Source organism: Rousettus aegyptiacus, unplaced genomic scaffold (assembly GCF_014176215.1).
Source record: "Rousettus aegyptiacus isolate mRouAeg1 unplaced genomic scaffold, mRouAeg1.p scaffold_m13_p_17, whole genome shotgun sequence".
Lineage (NCBI taxonomy): Eukaryota > Metazoa > Chordata > Mammalia > Chiroptera > Pteropodidae > Rousettus > Rousettus aegyptiacus.
The window spans coordinates 1,936,551-1,948,311 of NW_023416292.1; the positions used below are offsets into that span (position 1 = coordinate 1,936,551).

The window sequence follows — 11,761 nt, forward strand, 5'->3', positions numbered from 1 at the left end:
TTTCTGCTTCTGTGAAACTGAATAAAAGAAAGCTCATTTAAAATAGAGTCAGGAGGCTTGAAGGAGGAGTGCCCCAGCACTACCACTCAATGTCAATTACACACCCCAACAGGAAGAGACTACCTTCCATTCCCAAGAAGTGTCTCCATTTTACTATCCCAGCAAGAGGAAGGCAGATTTTCTCCTTGTCCAGCAACAAGCCCAGCCAATGGGAATCTTTGCAACTTAGCTAATAAGAAGCCATCACTACCCTGAACTTTCTCTTTCCTCCAGTGAACTTTCATTCAAAGCACCTACTCCCAACTTCCTTCTTTTTTCTCTATAAAGTAACATTCCTCTTTTTTGTGTTTGTTGAACTTGCCTATAGTTTTTTTTGTTACAGCATGCTTGTCCCAGATTGCAATTCCCTGTTATTCCTGAATAAACCCATTTTTATTTTTAAGGTCAGCTGGCTGTTTTATTCTTAAGGTCAGCACTTCCTAGCTTTTATTTTTCTTTCTTTAGTTCTGCCTTTTCTATAGATTATACTTTGTTTCCCTTGGTCTTTTAAATCAAATTGGAAGGAAAACTTAGCAGCTTACCTCACCTAATTCCTGAAAGTCAGGAATCTGCGAGCAGTTTAGCTGGGCAGTTTTTGCACCGGGTATTGTCGCATAGCTGCTGTCTACATGTTGCCTGGTTTTTTGGTCTTCTGAAGTCCTGACTGGGGCTGAGAAGTTCGCTTGCAAGCTCGCTTCCAGGCTTACTCACCTGGCTATTGTCCAAAGACCTTAGTTCCTGGTGCTCATTCGCTGGAGGCCTCATTCCTTACTATATGGATTTAGGCACAGGGCTGTTCATGATATAGCAGCTGGCTTCATCCAGAGAAAATGATCCGAGAGAGAGGAAAGGGTCAAGATATAAGCCACAATATCTTTTAAAACCTAATCTCCCAAATGACATACTATCACTTTTGCTATATTCTGTTGCTCATGCGGCCACCACTAGTGCAATGTGGGAAACGACAACACGAAAATGTAAATACCAGGAAGCAGGGATATTGGGAGCTATCTCGGAGGCCGGCTACCTCAAACACCCTGCTTTTCATTCTACTGGTGAATATTTTAAGTCTAAAAACATCCTTATCTATATTTACCTATTTAGAGAGAGCTAATAAAAATTAACTTTAACTGTCAAATTATAAGATAAGCAATTTAGTACATTTGGCTTCTTTATCTTATGATTTTCTCATGCTTTCTCATTCTTTATTAACTTACTCTGAGGTTTATAATTTCTAAAATCAATCTCTTCTATATTATTTTTTAATATTATGTCAATGAAAAAGGCTTAAAAACAACTGTAGTTTGTATCACTGTGTTAGTTAAGTTTCCACCAGAGAAAGAACCAGTAGAATTAACAAATTCTTTGCAAGGAATTGGCTCTGGCAATTGCGAGGGGCTGGCAAGAGAAGTTCGAAATCTGAAGGGTTGACCACCAGGAAGGCCAGGCTGGGACTCCAGCAATCTGAAACTTCAGTTCACAGGTGGAATTTCTTCTCAGTTTTGCTCTTAAAAGCTTTCAACTGATTGAATCAGACCCACCTAAATTATCTAGGATAATCTCCTTTACTTAAAGTGAACCGATTTTGAACCTTAGCCATGTCTACCTTTGAAGCAATATCTGATTTAGTGTTTGATTGGATTACTGCAGGTTATAGCCTAGCCAAGGTGACACATAACATACCACTTTCCTTTAAAATCACTTTTCTTCAAACTAGCTTATAGAGTCCTTGGTGCTCTAGAAGATACCAAATATACAAGGCAATTGCCTCCTAGATTTTATTAACACATTGCCAAACTAATATTGCTTTCCTGAACGATTTATTTAAATAAAACATATTTTGAAATAAATATCTTTTTTCTCTGATTCTTTTGGTTTTGTTTTAATGGCAAAATATAAAGGTGCTCAATTTGTATATAGCCCACTTTTTTCAGGTTGTAATGCTTAGAATTGTTTCACTTTTAGCAATAATTTTATTGAATTTTACAAAGCTATGTTCTTGGACTCTGATCTAAGCTAATTTTGATTCCCTCTCTGAGCTCTCTAATCTCAGTTCTTTTTTTAGTTGAAAAAAATATTCTATTACACCTTTATTGATCACATCTGTGCCCATTTTTTGTATTCTTTGAGACTTCTGTTATTCAAAGTTTGATTCTATCTTTTTCTTTCATGTTCTCTTAAAATCTACTTATACTTTTTATTTTCTAATATATTTCTCTAAATTATTTTTTACTGCACTTTTTCCCACTGGGTTCATTTTGCTTTTGCACAATTATCTTACTTGGTAATGCGATAATCCTGACCAGGTGTTGCTTAGTAAACATACACAACAGTTCTCTAGACCATATGTTCTCTTGCATCTTCAGGAATTAATTTTCAACTCCTCTGTAACACATTTTTATGGTTGTTATGGTCCATTTCAGTGGTTGGGTTAACTGTGAATGAATATGGTACTGTTATTTTTCTAGACCCTGTATTACTTTTATGTGTATATTACTGCCTTGAGTTTAATTTTTTGATTGTTTTAATATTGTTTTTAGTACACTAACAAATACAGACTTAAGTAGTCCACAGCATGTAACCAATCCACTGAGCAACTCCTATTCTGTGCCTTACAGTTAACAGCTTAAGGTATTTTACTACAGGTTTTCATGAGTCCTGATTCAAACCTCTAATCTTTTCACAATGAATTAGATTCGCATCTAAAATAAAGTACATAACTACTCATTTCTTCTATGATGTCTTATAGCCACATGTCCATTTTATATGTATGAGATGATGACATTCCCTAAAAACTGTTAAATATCAATGTTCCTTTCCAAAATGGGAAAACCAATTCTAATTTTTTTAAACAAAAAAATATGTAGCCTTGGAAGGACTTCACATAAATGGCCATGTGTGTGACCTGTACAAAAGTAAGCTGTTTTAAATTATAGACTATAAGCAACTGAATCTAAATGTCTATTCTTTGTACTACATTTCAGCTAATATTGCAGAACTAATGACAGTTTTTGTTATTACAAATTCTGTCTAATGTAGCAAGATACCTTAAGTTTCAACAAAATCTTAGAAAATAAGACTGAATAACATCTATTATAGAAATACCTATTCTTTACCAACTCCCATCCTTCTCCACCCCTTCAAAATCATAAGCAGCTCTCTCTGTGACAGATAAATATTATAAGAATTGTGAAAACCCAGTTTATGTAGCATATCTCTTTGTCTGCTATTTCTTGCTAGTCTGTCACATTCTGCTCTGTTGGTCATATACTGAGTGGCAATACTTCCCACCAAGGGGTTGGCGGAAGTACAGTCTTTAAGAGGTGAGCAGATAGGAGAACTTTAGAAATGGTTAGTGCTGGAACCTAATCATCTTTCATATGTCCAAACAAATAACTCCTTGACTATTAATATTACAGGGATAGATTCTTGTCCAAAATGTAACCTTTGGAGGCTTGAAGAGATATTCTGATGTAAAAGAGATATCAAAAAGGGTCATACCACCCTTGTAAACAGATCCTGGTGGCCCTAGAATGGTTGATCTCCATTCACAGATGTTATCACCTTTGGGACCAGCACCAGAGCTGAGCGAAGGGTCTAAAGTGACCTCTGTCAGTTCCTTCCAAATCGTCTTGGCATTGATGGAGAGGAGTTTGGAGTTTTTGTTCATGCCGACTTTGTGCTCCTTATTCTTGAGGGTGTTTGTTTATTTCTTGGTTTGCTGGTTGGAAGACGAAGATGAGGAGGGGCTGGTGTTTGCCCTCAAACTGTCATCTGACATTACCAGCCCTCCACCCCACTCTGCAAACAGCTCTCCTCTTTGTGTCTGGCTCCTCTGTGGCTGCTGCTGTGGCTGTGGATGAGCCTGGCCACTTGGTCTCTCCCTGGGAGAGCTTGAGTTTAATTTCTTGAGTTTCACTGTTGATAATAAAATTTTTCTTTGTTTCAGTGGCTTACTTGTTGTTTAGAAATTTGGAGAGTACGGTAAATCTGGAGTCTGGGGCACAGTCCTGCTTTGCCATCTTTTAGGAAGTCATAAGTTGTGTATTTTTAATTGATTTTTTTGTTTGTTTGTTTCTTTTAATAGTATGGCAGAGTGTTTATAATAGCAGGCCAAGAATCAAGAGAATTCTATTTCAGTCTCAGCTACTCCCCTAAATATCCTATGTAACTTTGGCTAGTTCCTTATTTTAATGGGCTTTAATTTTCTTACTTACAGAATGTGAAGAAGACTAACAAACAAACAAACAAACAAACAATGTCCTTACCTTTTAGGAATGTCAAGAAAAATGTAAAAGTTTATGAGAAAGCTGAGAAAATTCATGCCTTTCAGCAAAAAGCAAGCTAAGGATAGGTTGTTGAATGTGGGAAAAAAGAAGCAGGAAGTTGGAAACAAGTGAAGGAAATCTCTAATCCATTCTGCATTTGTTTTTCATGTGTCTACATGGAAGTGACTCTGTTTTATATAAACTGTTTCAGGTGATCTTTACAACCACTTTGTAAGATGAGTTTACTTTTTTCCAATTTTGCAATAAGGAAAACAACTCAGTACTAACTCAAATAATCCTAGCTCTGTGCCTTTTGAATTTTGTGACTTGAGTAAGGTTACTTAACTCTGACAAAAAACTAAATTAGGATCAGAACTTAAATCTTTGAAAAATAAGACACTTTCCTCTCTAGCACTCTACCATGTTGCTCTACTGTAAAGAAGGAACAGCAGCAAAATTGTGGCATTAAGTAGGAAATGGGGGTGCATTGCAATTGCTGTCTCTCTCTGCTTCTTTGTCTTCCTTCCTCCCTTCCTTCCTTCTTTCCTTCCTCTTAAATTAGAATTTCAGACAACAGGCAAGTATAGTGACTATATTATCCAATGTATCCACAAATCAACTCATCAAATTTTAACATTTGGCCATATTTGCTTCAAATTTTCTTTTTCTAAGAAATTAAACATTACTGTACATATATATTTGCACTCACTTTGTACCTTCTTTACCTCAGTGATGCTCATTATATTAGTATATATCATTTTTATGTTTGCCTTTAAGATACATTTACTATATACTGTAATATATGCTAGTGTTTTGCCATTTCTAAACTTTATTTAAATGGTGTCACACTTTAAATATTATTTTGCTAATTGCCTTTTCTATTCAAGATTATTTTTTATATTTATCCATGTTGATATATGTAGCTCTAATACATTAATTTTAACTACTGAATTTTTTTCATTGAATAAATATACCTCAATTTATATTTATTTAGTTACCTATTAAGGGACATTTAGGTTGTTATTAATTTTCAGTATTACATCAATTCTCCAATGAATATTCTTATGCATTTCTCATGGTACATACATACAAGAGTAGAGTTGTTGTTTTATATGTATGTAAATCTTCAACTTTATTAGTTAATATTGGCAAATCACTCCCCAAAGTGGTCATACCAGTTTATCTTCTACTAGCAGCATATAAATTTCTAGTTTTTCACATCCTCATCAATACTTGCTTTTGTAGATTCTAAAATGATTTTTGGTCTGATGAATATGAATGAAATCTGTTGTTTTAATCTGCATTTATCTTATTAATAAAGATATCGAATTTCTTTTCTTGTATTTATTGGTCACTTGAGTTTTCTCTTTTATAGATTGCTTGTTCATCGTATCATTTGCCCAATTTTTTATTAAGTAGTTTTTTATTTTCTTATCGTGTTGGAGTTCTTTATATATTTTAAATATTAACTCCTTTTCAGTTATGTTTATTGCATAACTGTATTTATGGCATCTTACTTTACAGAAGTTTTAAATTATAAAACTGACAGAATTGTGTTTTCTTTCTGTAAAGTTTATGTGCAATGTCGTAAAAAATTCTCAATATTCTTTTCTAAAAATGTTAAAATTTTGCTTTTTGTATTTAGGTCTTTGATCCATCTTGATTTTTCTTTTTGTACATGTATAAAATAGGAATCTATTATAATTTTTCAATTATGAATTGTTGATTATTCCAATATTTTTAAATATTCTATTTTCTTGCTATGAAATTTATAATGTCACCTTGATCATATTTGTCTGTGTCTGTACCTTGTTCTCTATTCTGGTTCACTGGAAGCTTTGACAAATCTGTACTATTAGCATGGCGTTCAATATTTTGTCTTTATTATGCCATTGTTTGTTTGTTTGTTTTTTACATCTCCATGATTTATTTATTTTGTAATTGGAAGTTTTTATTTTGACTCCCTTCACCCATTTCACCCACTCTCTCCCCCACCTCTGACATACACCTATAGGTCTTGATATTTGGGAGAATAAGTCCCTCTTCTTTGTAATTGTCCTAGCTATTTCTAGCCCTTTAATTTTTTATGTCAAGTGTAGGTTCTGTAAAACAAACCTATTAGGGTTTTGTTTGAAATTTCATTGAATTTTTAATTTGTGCCTAACTTATTTTCTTTTTAACTTTTAATATGAAGTTTCACATCCATGAACATAGTATATTTTTAAATTTATTTAGTTTTATTTTTATGTCTTAAAGGTTCATAATTTTCTCTGTAAATATTTATGAAAATTTTTTCTATAGTTTTTCCCCCCTCCAGCTTATAACAGAAACAAGTGCAATAGCAGGAAACTTGGGAATGAATACATAAATGCTCTGAAAAGGAAAGTTTGTAAGGGCCATTCAGTTTTGTATTGGGTCTTATGAGGGCTTTGTACTGTGTCAACAGTAGCTAAACTGGAATTACATTTCCCATCATTTCCATCCCTGTTGCTTTTTGGTTAGAACTGTCCACAAGAGAAATATACATGATGTTTTGAAGGTAGAAGTAAAGTAGTAGCCAATTTTGTACTATGAAGGCCAGTGTAGGGGAATTGTAGCTCACCTGTTTTCAATTACCTACTGGCTCATTTTGTTGGTTGGAAGCAGGAGCCATTTTCCACTGCATCTCCTCCTTCATTTCTTCAAATCCTGGGCCGTGTGCATATACAGCTCTATGCTGAGGAACACCAGCTTATTCTGCAGATCCCATGCAGCATTTTGAGTAGGAGTAATAAAGAGACACACAGAGTTTCAGTTTGTCCTCAGGGGTTCTACTTTGTCCTTCGTCTCTCCCACATCACATCTATCTTCCCTTTCTGACTGCTGGCCTTGCCGACTTCAGGCCCAGCACTACATGCAGAAGCAACAGACTTACATGGACTGCTTAAATAGCTCCCATGATTACAAAAGACCTAAACCCTATAATAAACACGTACCTATATCACTCATAGTGGTCTACTTTCTTGATCAAATCCTTATATAATTCTTATTTCTCTGAAAATCCTAGAGAAAACACTGGAAAAATAGAATGAAGAACATAATTAATTGCATATGGCCTCAAAGGGAGTTAAAGAACATCTGAGAGAATTCAGGGACAAAACATGGTTATTTTAATAAAATACGTAAGGATTGATGCTGTGAAAACTACAATGGCTGGTGTTAATGGAAAGGAGTCTGAGATATACTTCCACAGTGCTTTATAGGTACAAAATCAATGAGCAGGAGGCAAATTTAGGGATGCAGGGCTTATTTGGCAATTAACTTCTTTTTGTTGGTGGTGGTAATTCATTTTAAAGCCCCTTAGTATAACACTTGACTCAACAAATAGTTGTAGAATGGATCAAAATTAGACTGTCTATTCTTGAGAATACTATCAGACTCACATTTGCTGAAATACTATTAATTGGACCAAAGAAAAATCTAATTGCCCTGTCTTTGAGAGAGAAAACACATACTTAGAAATAGGACAATATTGTGTGTTTTTAAAAATTTATTTATTTTAATTAGTCTCAAGTATACAGTACATTGGTTAGACATATATACAGTTCATAAAACGATCCCCCCAATTGCTCTCTCCCTCCCCTGACCCTCCACCTAGGCAACATATTAATGCTAACTGCATTCCTTATGCTGTGCTCCCTATCCCCATGACCATCTATCAGCTACTAATTTGTACTTCTTTAACCCTTCACCCCATTTTCTCAACCCCTCAAATCCCCCTCCCCTCTGACTGTCACCAAATTGTCCACTATATTTGTGACTCTGTTTTTGATTAGTTTGTTCCTTTTATTCCTTAGATTCTGCATATAAGTGACTTAAATACTTTATAGGTCTATCAAAGCTATATCTTCTTCCATCCCTTTCCTTTTCATATGTAGGGGTTGTGTTTTCTTATCCTTTCAGCCACTCTGTCTTTTGATTGGAGCACTTAATTCTTTTCCATTTAAGGTGCTTATTGATAGGAAGGTAGTTGTTACCATTCTTTATTCCTGTTTTTGATACATGTTTTTTCTTCTTAAAGAACTCCCTCCAACATTTCCTGTAATACTGGCTTGGTGGTGATACTTTTTTTAGCTTATTTTTGTCTGGGAAGCTCTTTATCTGTCCTTCAACTCTAAATGATAGCTTAGCTGGGTAAATTATTCTTGGTTGTAGATCTTGGGTCTTCATCCTGGTAAATACTTTTTTGCCAAGCCCTTCTGTCCTGCATAGTTTCTTTTGAGATGTCACCAGCCAGTCTTATGAACGTTCCCTTATAAGTCACTATCTGTTTTTTTCTTGTTGCTTTTAATATTCTTTCTATTTAACCTTTTGCATTGTAATTATGATGTGTCTTGGTGTAGGCCTCTGTAGATCCCTGATTTGGGGAATTCGCTGAGCTTCCTGGGGTTTTATGTTCATTTCCTTCTCCAGGTTAGGAAAATTTTTCATCATTATTTCTTCAAACAGCTATCCAACATCTTGATTTTCTTCAGTTACACTGATCAGATGCATATTTGGATCCTTAATAGTGTCCCATATGCTCCTTAAATTATTTGTATAGACTTGGCATCTTATCTTTTGCCATTCTGATTGAGTGTCCTTGGCTTTCCCATCCTATGGATAGGACGTCTGAACCCTTTCTTTATTCACTCAGTTTATTCCTTTATTTCATTTAATATACTTTAAATTTTTAGATGTGTTCTTTACTTCAGACTGGTTACCTTTTATAATTTCCATATCTATTTTTAGGATTTTTTTTTTATCTCTTTGTTGAAGTTCTCACTGAATTTAACCAAAAGTTCATTGAACATCTTTATAATCAGTGTTTTGAACTCTGCATCTGTTAGATTACTTGACTCCATTCTATCTGGATCTCTGTTCTGCTCCTTCATATGGTTTCTTCTTCTTTGTCTTCCCATTTTGGCTGCCTTTCCATGTGTTTCTATGTACTAAGCAAAGCTCCTAAGTCTCTTGGTCTAATTAGTATGGATTTGTGAAATAGGTGTGCAGTGGCACAGTCCTGAGAGGGATTCAGCTGCAGGCAAAATTTTGCTCAAGCCTCTACCTCTCTGGGACTACCTGTTAAGAGTCAGCAAGCAATCCATGGGTGCTTATAGTTGCCTCAAAAGGCCACACTAGAAACCAAGGCCAGCTGCCTTCAATGTGAGTCTAGGCTCTGCTCAGCAAGGAGCACCTGACTCACTGAGGATACACCTGGATATGGCTTGGGATGGACCCCAAGTTGGGGAGGTGGGGTTTCGGGGAATCCTCTGGGCAGAGCGACCTCTGTTATCCAGTTTGATGATGTCACAACTATGGCGGTGCTGTGTCCAGCGCACTGGTGGGGGGAGGGCTCAACAGGGAACAATGGATACTGCCAGCACTTCCATACAAAGTAAGTCTCACCTCAGCCCTCACTCCAACAGTGTGTCCTTGTAAGTCCCTGGTGTCCCCTGCGTGTAGCAGAATGGACACTGGTGCTCAGAGTGAGCAGGTTTGTCAGCCTAAAAGTCTACTCGCAAACATGGCCCCTTTAAGAGGCTTTTGCCACTGCCGTAGCCTCCGTCTCACTCAGCTGCTTGAGACCCGGCAGCCCCGCGTCCTTGCCCCGTCCTACCTTCTAACATTGCAGGGTGCTTTCTTGGATTTCTCCCTAGTTGTATGGCTTGTTCACCTAGATCCCAGGTGATTTTTCGTTGCTGCTGCTCCTTGTTTCTGTCACAACTTTGATTTGATCACCAAAGAGATGAACAGAGCCTCTATGATCTACACCATTCCCCCCCCCCAATATTATGTATTTTTATGAGGAAATATGGACTAGATAATAGAATCCCTGCACTTGGGAACAGGGACTAAGTTTAGCGTAGCCCTCTCATTTTCTAAATGAATTCAAAAGAAGTTAGTTGACTTGACAGGGTAGGGTAAAGTTTGTGTCAGAACCATGTTCATAGGAATCTCAGTACATTGCTCTACTTACTAAACCACAATCTCTTCCATGTGGACAGCTGGGTGAACTTATTTACTGATGATTGAAAAGTTAAACCCAAGTACTGATAAGATCAATTTTAATTTGGAAAGAGATCTCTATAAGGCCAGGCCTTACCTCATTCTATATTTTCTTTAGCAATGTGAATAAAGAGCTATGAGAAATACCTATGAAATTTTCAGGTGACATAAACTGTAGTAGTTAAAACACATATGTTGATGTAGAGAGTTAGGATTCCAAATTCTAATTAACAGGTTCCAAATTGGGGCTAAAAAATAAAAATTAATGGGAGTAATTGGAATCTAGCATACACATTAAAATATATAATAAGTACAGGAAGGGGAAAACTTGATTTGGTAACAGTTCATGAGAAAAAGGCCTGAAATTTTATAGAAGCCAATAAATGATGCGAAGAAACAAACAAAAAAAATGTTTAGATAGTCTTTGGATGCAATAAGATGGAGGAAACAAGACTGATTGAGGATATAGATATGAGTACAATTTGAAGACCAGCATGAGACAAAGCTTTAAGCTGTGGATCTAAATCTTTTCCTAAACATCAAGAGAAGCTAGTGTACAGCCATTCTTATTAAAACGGACCTTGCTTACTTCTGGTTATTCCACCTCCTTATGTATATACATGAGACCTCTGCTCTCATATATATAAGGTGTCTATAGACCACCTTTTCTCTCTGCTCACCTTAATTCTATCTTCCACTGAAAGCTAGCTCCAGTCTCATTCATTTCTCGACCTAGTTTCCCTGTGAATTTCTTTAGCATTCATTTAGCCCAAATCCTATACTATCTTTTAGTTTGTTACTTTTATTTAATGAAGATTATGTTGGTGATACTGGTGGCAATGGTGACAAATAGCATTGGCAATATATAAGAATTATTTGAGAATAATGACCTTTGAGCAGAGGTGACTCATTTCTAAGAACATATAAATGCTGGCTGTAAAAGCTAAAGAATGATGTCATTTGGAAAAACTACTATTCTATTGTTGCCTGGAAATTTGACTTAAAAAAAAAAAAAACCTGTAAATTATCTTAGAACAAAAGGGACAACTTATAAAGAAACTTAATCCCAAGGTGATAAGTGACTTTGCCCAAGGTCACTAAATGAGAGTGAAATTTGATTCCCACCGTACTGAGTCCTACATTATGTCTACCCAAAGAGTTTCTTAGGACTTTAAGTTATAAGAAACAGTAACCAACTATGGCTGATTTAAGCAGAAATGGAGTTTTATTTGGTCAACACACCTACTGAACATATATTTATCGAAGGCTCGTTATGTGCTAGGCACTCTTCTAAGCCCCAGGGACATAGCAAAAGTCAAAGTCCCTACTCTAAAGGAGCTTGTATTATAGTAGGGGAGGCAGGCAATAAACAAACACACAAATATATTATGTTTCAGTTGCTAAAGAAGGAAAATAAAGAGGAATGA

At 35.8% G+C, this 11,761-nt stretch overlaps 1 pseudogene; it reads right to left on the reverse strand.

Moving 5' to 3' along the window:
• Window positions 1-3,241: 3,241 nt before the first annotated feature.
• Window positions 3,242-3,820, reverse strand: LOC107508952 (annotated as a pseudogene).
• Window positions 3,821-11,761: the final 7,941 nt, after the last annotated feature.